At 29.7% G+C, this 8,082-nt stretch overlaps 1 long non-coding RNA gene across 1 annotated transcript in view; it reads right to left on the bottom strand.

Annotated features, from left to right (window-relative positions):
- LOC136795657 (uncharacterized) overlaps window positions 1-7,656 on the bottom strand; it is a 42,151-nt gene extending 34,495 nt beyond the window's left edge. The window contains exon 1 of the long non-coding RNA XR_010843291.1: window positions 7,452-7,656. This is a non-coding gene — a long non-coding RNA (uncharacterized lncRNA). The remainder of the gene's footprint in view (window positions 1-7,451) is intronic.
- Window positions 7,657-8,082: the final 426 nt, after the last annotated feature.

Here is an 8,082-nt window from a genome sequence, read left to right as displayed (position 1 = left end):
TTTCAATCATAAAGCACAAATGGGCCTAAGAACGCTTGATAAGACCACTTCTTTTTTATATTTTTAAAAATGATGTAGTGAAATGAGTTTCAGGGGGAAATGTAATAAGAGATAAAAAAAATGTCTAATATACGCAAATGATTTGTGACGGCCCTACGAAATTAAAACCTAATTTCCCACTATGGTTAGAATAGAGTAAAGCCTAAAAAGATAGCCCTCCACTCCCTATGCCTCAGAAATGGCCAGTTAGGTGGTGAAAAAAGTACCTCTTATGAAGAGTAAGATCAGAGCCACCTTGGTTTACTGCAGTATTTTAAGATTATCATCACATGGAGGATAAAAGCATTGGATTTGGTATGGTTTACCTTGCAAACGTTTGCCAGTAACCCTCTGAATTTTTTTTAATTTAAGTAAAAATATATTTCAATACATTATTTGTTTTCAATTGGATTTGTGATGTTATGCGTATGTTTACCATCTTCGATTAATTAATATTACCTTTAGTTATTTTAAATACGATCGAAATTATTTATCTTAAATTTTCTTATTAATTGCTACCATCTCAGATTCCATCCCATGTAGTATTTACAAACTAAATTTTAATTACACAAATATCACTTCTACTGTATGTATCTTTCTTATATATTATTACGTTTAATTTTGAAATTTATGCTTATTTATTAGTTTACCTTTTCTTTAATCCAGTCACCTGGATTATATAGATATAAAAACTATTGCTAACCATTGTATAACTTGTTCAATATGGAGCGTCATTTTTTTAATATGCTTAAACGCTTGAAGCTTGTATGGCAATATTCTTTACAAAAGCTTTTTAACTTTTTTTTCTCAATATAATAATTAAAACTTCTCTAGAGAGTAACCCAAAATTTCAGAATTAAAAGTCAAAGAACAAACCTGTAAATTCATATCCTTGAGCAACAAGTACTTAAATACAACAATGAATGAATAATGATTAGGTAAATAACAAACATCAATAGTCATAAAATAATACGACCTTAATGATATAATTTTCTAATTATTACTAACTGTCCACCAGCCACCATTACTACAATTTATTTGCTATTTTTTTTTTTTAATATACAGATAGATGACGCTTGGGGCAAAATACTAGAAACAGAACAGAAAGAATGTGATATGCTAATAGCAGAAAGAGAGCATGTCGAAAGCCAAATGAAAAGCGAAAATTTGCTTGGTAGTAAGGAATCACTTCACAAGTCTGTCACAGACTTGTTGAGAAAAGGAAACAAACCACCACCTTCAAGAGTAGTGAGTATGTTTTACTCATTTTAGTTGGTAAATCAAAGCAATAAATATAATAGTAAATTTACATCTTTTATAAGATTATTCAAAACAGTTAGATGCCATTACTTTTATTTTTAGCATGTTTAAGCAACAATGGATTCATTTGAATACATAATAGTTGTTATTTAAACTTTAGTGTTTGAAATAAAAAGTAAAAGTGCATTCATAAGTGAACAGATCTGGGACTGAACTGGGATCTGAAGGGACCTAGAATTTTTTATCACTCAAAAAGGCTTTTCATTTACCTATGTATAAATTTGAAATACATTGGAAACTGGATTATATGTACAAATCTGGAAACTCTAGCAGAGTTGTAGTTCCATAAAAAGCTTGATTTGAACCAGTTTAAGATTTTTGGCAATAATATTCATGAAACCATACATAAGAATTTAACTAAACTGAGTCCCAGAGGTGAAAAACTTATTTTTGAATGATATGTTAGGACAGCCTATAGCCTAAGGATAAAACAAGAAGACATGTTGTTACCAGAAAGAATGTTGTGTTTTTTGAAGACACAAATAATATGATTACTGGAGAAATTGCCCTGAATAAAATACAAAAAATATTTTCAGTTATTGGCTGCAAGAAGAACATATCTGACTCAGAATATCACCAGGAAGAAAAAGAAATTTCATTTGTCAATGGCTTTAATCCAGAAGAACAATCAACTTTGAGTGATAATGAAGATAAAGAACTTGGCATTGACTAGAAAATGAGAAGTCCAGAAGTTGAAAATTCAAGGAAAATAAAAATTTGTAATGTTCTTCAGTTTCTACAATTATATCAAACATTACTATATTTGTATGGTAAAATTAATGAAACAGAAACTTCAATTGAATTTTGTAAATTAGTTATTCTGAGGCAATATCTGGATCAGATTGACATAAATAGAATGGGAAGAAAGGGAAAAGAAATCTCTTGACAAGAATAAATCTTGGATAATGGTTGATAAGGATGAAGCTAAAGGTAAGCACATCCTCACCAATAAGGGGATTTTGAAAATTAAATAAAAAGATTTACAAGGCCCGTTAAGTAGTAAGAGGGTGACATTGAAAGGAAGGTGAAGATTATTCACAACATTATATTTTTTAGTCCAGTTGTTGGGACAGACACGGTATAAGAACTGATACTTGCTTTACCTGTAAAAAAGAACTTTCATATAAAAACATTTGATGTAAAAACAACGTTTTTGTATTGAACATTAGACAACAAAGTCTATGTGAAAGTACTGTCAGAGTACCATCATGAAAATGAAATCTGTACATCAGAAAAAGCACTGTATGGTCTTAAACAGCTCCAGTTCACTGGTACAAAAATTGAATGACTTTCTCCAGAAGAGTCAGTCACTATTAAAATTAGAAAAAGAACAGTTTGTTTTTGCAAATAAATATAAAACACTTATTCTGGCAATTCTTACTTGTAAGTGATAGGTTTGTTGTTGGTTCTAATAAAAATTAATAAGCGACCTCATTGATAACAGAACAATTTAAGATGACGGTGAATTGGGTATGATATTAAAGAAAGGCCTGAAAAATTAAAAAGACTTCAAACAAGATATTATGAAGAGGTTTTACTCATAATGGGAATGGACAAATCAAAAATCCACCAACTCCTATAGCTTTGCAAAATACAAAAGACAATAGTGAAGAAGAGAAACCTTTGAAATTCCATTGAGAGAGACACATGGCAACCTTAAATACATATCATCAACAACGAGACCTAATCTTGCAATTGCAGTGGCATTTATCAGCCTGGTTGTCATCTGTGACACCGTCACAGTGGGTGTGTGATAAAGCAGAACTTTATGGGGGATTATCATTGTATTTGGTTAGTATTTAGTGTTATATAAAACGAGTTGAATAAGGTTTTTATCACCTTAAAAAATGTAATTGCAAACACAACAATTTGATACTGAGGTAAAACTGAACATCCATGACAGCCAAAATGTTAGGTAGCTTTGAAACTGACAGGTGTACTCTGAAAGATTTAAAGTAGACTCCAGAACTCAGCAGAGATTCATTAACAATTGATAAAATAATAAAGAACAGTGGATATGTCACTTTTGCTAAAAAGAAAGTGAGCATTGTTAAGTAAAAAACAAAAGCAGCTTATCCACTTAAGATTATTTATACTGATTTGATTGGACTCTATTTTTCCAAAATCTTGTGATAACGCTATATTCTAACATTCACTAACTTTTCTGAAATATATCTTCTAGAAACTAAAGATGAAACATCCAATATCATTATCCAACACATTAAGAAACTAAATAAAAATTTAAAAAACATACTACCAAGACCATACAAAGTCGCTTGGATAGTGAGAATGTATTTGTAAATAAAATGTATCTGAGTGGGCTTGTGATAGTGGAATTGTTTTGGGCACCTCAGTACCTTCAATGGATAGAGTTAGAGTATTGCTGTTAGACTCAGACCTTAACAGGGATATGTGGTGTGAAGTGACTTATCTGATCACATATTCGTTGGATAGGAATCCTACTACGGACAAATCTGAAACTCCAACAGAGCTGTAGTTCCGTAAAAAGCTTGATTTGAGTCATTTGAAGATCTTCAACAATACTATTCATGAAAACATACATCAGAATTTAACAATTAAAAATTTAAAAATTATTTTTGAAGGATATGCTGGGACAGCCTATAGCCTAGGGATAAAACAACAAGATATGTTGTTATCAAAAAGGATGTATTGTTTTTTAAGACTCAAATAATATGATTACTGAAGATAAAAAAAATTGCATTGAATGAAATACAAAAAGGATTTCCAGTTATTAGCTACAGGAACACATCCAATTCATAATATCAGTTGGAAGAAAAAGTACCATTGGTCGATGGCTTCGATCCAAACAAACTTTTAGTGATAATGAAAATAAGAAACTTGCCGTTGACCAGAAAATGGGAAGCCCAGAAGTTGTAAATCCAAGGAAAAGAAGAATATCTAATGTTCATTTATATTAGAAATGAGGTCAAGGAAAATGTATCTTTATTAAGTAGTGATTTAGACATTAACTGACAATTTAGTCAGATGCATTGTCTTTTGTATTCTAATGTAATGTATTATTTTCTTTGGCTTCCTTTTAAAACTTGTAAATATGAATCTTACTATATGTTATCATATGTAGTGTAAAAAAAAAAAAAAGGAATTAAACTAGAATGAAAACAAAACATACATTAATATTACAATGATGACATTGATTATCACTGTTAGTTACCTTTGTGTAGTGTGGGGTGACTGTAATGTGTTTTTTTAGTGTAGTGGATGTATGTCAGTGTAAATGTTCCCCCAACCTGGAGGACCAGTGGCTGACTGCGGTACAATGACCGGGCGATGGGGCCGCCATCTCCCTACGCCAGAGTATTTTCCATATGTATAGACAGTGATCGAGCAGCATTTTTCAAAACATTTACCCATAAATTTATCATTACTATTATAATAAAACCTCAGTGTAGAACCAAGAAAATAAGATTGCTAAGGAAAACTTTTTAAGGTAGTTTGGGCATCTATTAGATAATTATAAGCAACAATTATCGTACAAGGATAACTTATGAAGCGAAGGTTGAGAGTAGAAGACCCAGAGGAAGTCTTGGAAACATTAAGTAAAAGAATGCTTTCCTAAAAGAGTTCTACATTGGAATTGTAACAGAGAGATGATTAAGGATAGTGGAATTCATTTCAGACTATATAGAAAGATACCTCACACTGCATGAGCAGTTATCAAAGAATGATCAGTTGACGATAATCAGCAAAATTTCAAAACAGAAAATTGGTATAAATGTTATGGTACTAAATGATCTAACAGTAGGTAGAACACAAAAAGTAAATAATTTAGATAATAATAACTGGAAAAATCTTATCAAAAATGAAAAGCATCTACTGCTTGACCACAATTGTGCTAAATTTAGGAAACAGAGGGTCATCCTCTTATGCTTGCCCAAAAACAAAAAAAGAAACACTTTATTTACATATACACATATATTCAAAGACAAATAAGTAAAATTCACTTATCTTAGAAAAAATTGGAGAAGCTAAAGAATCAAAATAGTTTTGGTCATTCATGGGTAAGTAAAGTTTAGAAAAACATAATTAGTCTATATATACTAATGGAAAGGTGGGCAAAGCATTTTTGGATGCTATAAAGGAAATCTAAGCTGTCATTAGCTACATAGAGCCTTTCATATTGGATGAATACCTTGATAGAGAATTTAGTTTAGTACTATTCATGAAACCGCAAAATCTATTGCCAATTTACGAAAAATTAAATTTAACTTTAACCAATCTAGTGCTACAAAACCCTTGTTTGACAAAAATTGTTACTGGGTACACAAATTATTGTGCAAAAACTAAAAACTTTTGAATACTATTAGTTCCAACAAAAAAAAAAAAATCAGTTTTAAAGGAACATAGAAATATTTGGTTAAATAAAAAAAAAAATTATATGACAAACCTAGAAAATTAAAACCTTACTCCTTAAATTAAAAATGTTAGCCAAGGTAATACTAATCCCTTGATAACAGTCTATTATTACACATGATGTTACAAAAAGCATACCAAAAATATAATCTATGTCCAAAAAAAAAATTGCAGCAACCATGAAAATCTATCGGTACACTAAATACTATTACAGATTTTTAATTAATTAATTTTCATTTCAAAACCGTTTCAGTCCTACCTTAAATTTGAACATTGCATGACTAAGCAAACAATAAAGTTGCAAAACGTCTCCAAAAGATATATTATTAAAAAATAATTATTGACTGAAATTAGACAATAAGACCCACCAAAAAAATGTGTTTATATATATTCAATATTATACATCAGATATTGGGAATAAATTGAAAAAATTAAAAAAAAAATTACAAATGGCTATCTATGTGGTACTGACTTTAAGATTATCAAGTAATTTGTATCTCAAGTTGTGTTGGAGGTCAATGTTAAAGAATTAGTGAATACTCAAGTATTCAACGTCATTATCTCTGACCAAAACTTCTCAATCATACTCTAGTTATATACAATAGTTTTAATATATACCCTTTCCTTATTATCTCACTAAACATCAGGAAGTTTTCAACTCTAGTAATTCTAAACAAAGCAGTAAATATTACATCTGTGTGCAGAGGGATGGGTGGTAAGGAATCAAACTGGAAATAGGATTATATTACCATACTAATAGTGGAAAAGAAAAGAACAAACATTAGATAGAAGATAAGATAAACAGCACTAGGATTCTGTAATTGAAAAACAATATAGAAAAATATATGACACATTGTATGTAAAAATATGTATGTAATAAATAACATATAAAAAACAAGCAAAAAAAACAGTATGTAAAAAACATATATCAAGAAAATTTCTGAGAGGAGGGTGCACCTAAGGTCAATTCCATGTACTTCTAGTCTTAACAAAGTAAAATTTGAAATGCAATTTTTATTTTTTTGATTAAGAACATAACAATAAATTTGTCCATTGTATTTATGTAAAATAGAGAAAATTGTTTTTTTAGCATACAACATTCAGAACTACCAAATACCACATAACTTGTAATAATATATAAATTGTATTCAATGAGCAGTAAATTAAAACTATTACTGTTTTTACTTCTCAAACCCTGAATAACTCAAGACAAATAACGAGTTAAAATTTTAACATCAAAAATAGTCTAGGTTAAAACTTGTTAGTTAAAGTAACCGATTCATAAATTACCAGTTAATCAAAATAACCTGTTAATTTAAATAACTGCTTACTAAAATAACATGTTATTAAAAGAGCTTATGGCTTACAAGTACAAGATCAAATAACTAAACCAATAACTTTTAATTAAAACAAAGCTTATTGTATTGATTAAATTTTCTGATATGTTGAAAACTACAGAATTCGGTTGTTAAAGTAAACTTTTTAAAACATTAAATGGAAAATTATAATTCCTAAACTAAAGCCATGTGCTATAAAATTCAAGGGATAATGCTTGTAATATCAAAATAAAAAATATACCTTTAGTTTGGGGCCTGGCATAAGAAAAAATAAGTTAATGCCATAAAACTAAACGATTTCTTTGTAGAATCAACAAATAAGATGAATAAATATGGGCAATTATAATAATTAAGCTAACTTACAAATGGCGACCGTTGAAGCGTCACTCTAACCAACAAGCTGCCACGAGGCTCCAATACTCATCGATGAACTAGATTAAATTATTATTATAAGACTTCACGTACGACACATACTTTAAAATTACATAAAGAACACCTTAAAACAAAAAGGTTCACCATAAAAGAATATCACAAAAACCCACCACTCCAATTACACGCAAACAGCACGAAGCCAACCTTCAGAATGGAGACCTGGTGGCAGTGTCGCCTCGATCCGTTCCGTTTGTTTTAATAACGATTTCAGCCAAAAAATAAAATATCGCTTTCAACTGACTTTTTTTTTTGCAAACAGGATTTGATTAATTTTGTTTTATTTTATTTTTAATATAATGTTATTGGTATTATAACATAATATTAATTTATTGATATATAATATATATGATATTGATATAACTTATGAGTTGTCGGAACTATAACAAAAAAAAAAAGCAAGGTTCAGGGCAGAGTAACAGTACGCAATTAGACTGAAATAACACAACTATATTCCTGGAGTTATTGCTCCTTAAAATCATTTTAGATGTTTATTTACAATGGTAGGGAGTATTAAGGCGGACACAGTGCCTTATCCTATCATAACTTATATAATATATAACAA

This window comes from Halyomorpha halys, unplaced genomic scaffold (assembly GCF_000696795.3).
Source record: "Halyomorpha halys isolate HHAL.00 unplaced genomic scaffold, Hhal_1.1 Scaffold259.1, whole genome shotgun sequence".
In the NCBI taxonomy this organism is placed as follows: domain Eukaryota; kingdom Metazoa; phylum Arthropoda; class Insecta; order Hemiptera; family Pentatomidae; genus Halyomorpha; species Halyomorpha halys.
The sequence above is the reverse complement of the archived record's forward strand: the minus strand, read 5'-3'. Positions and strand labels throughout refer to the sequence as shown.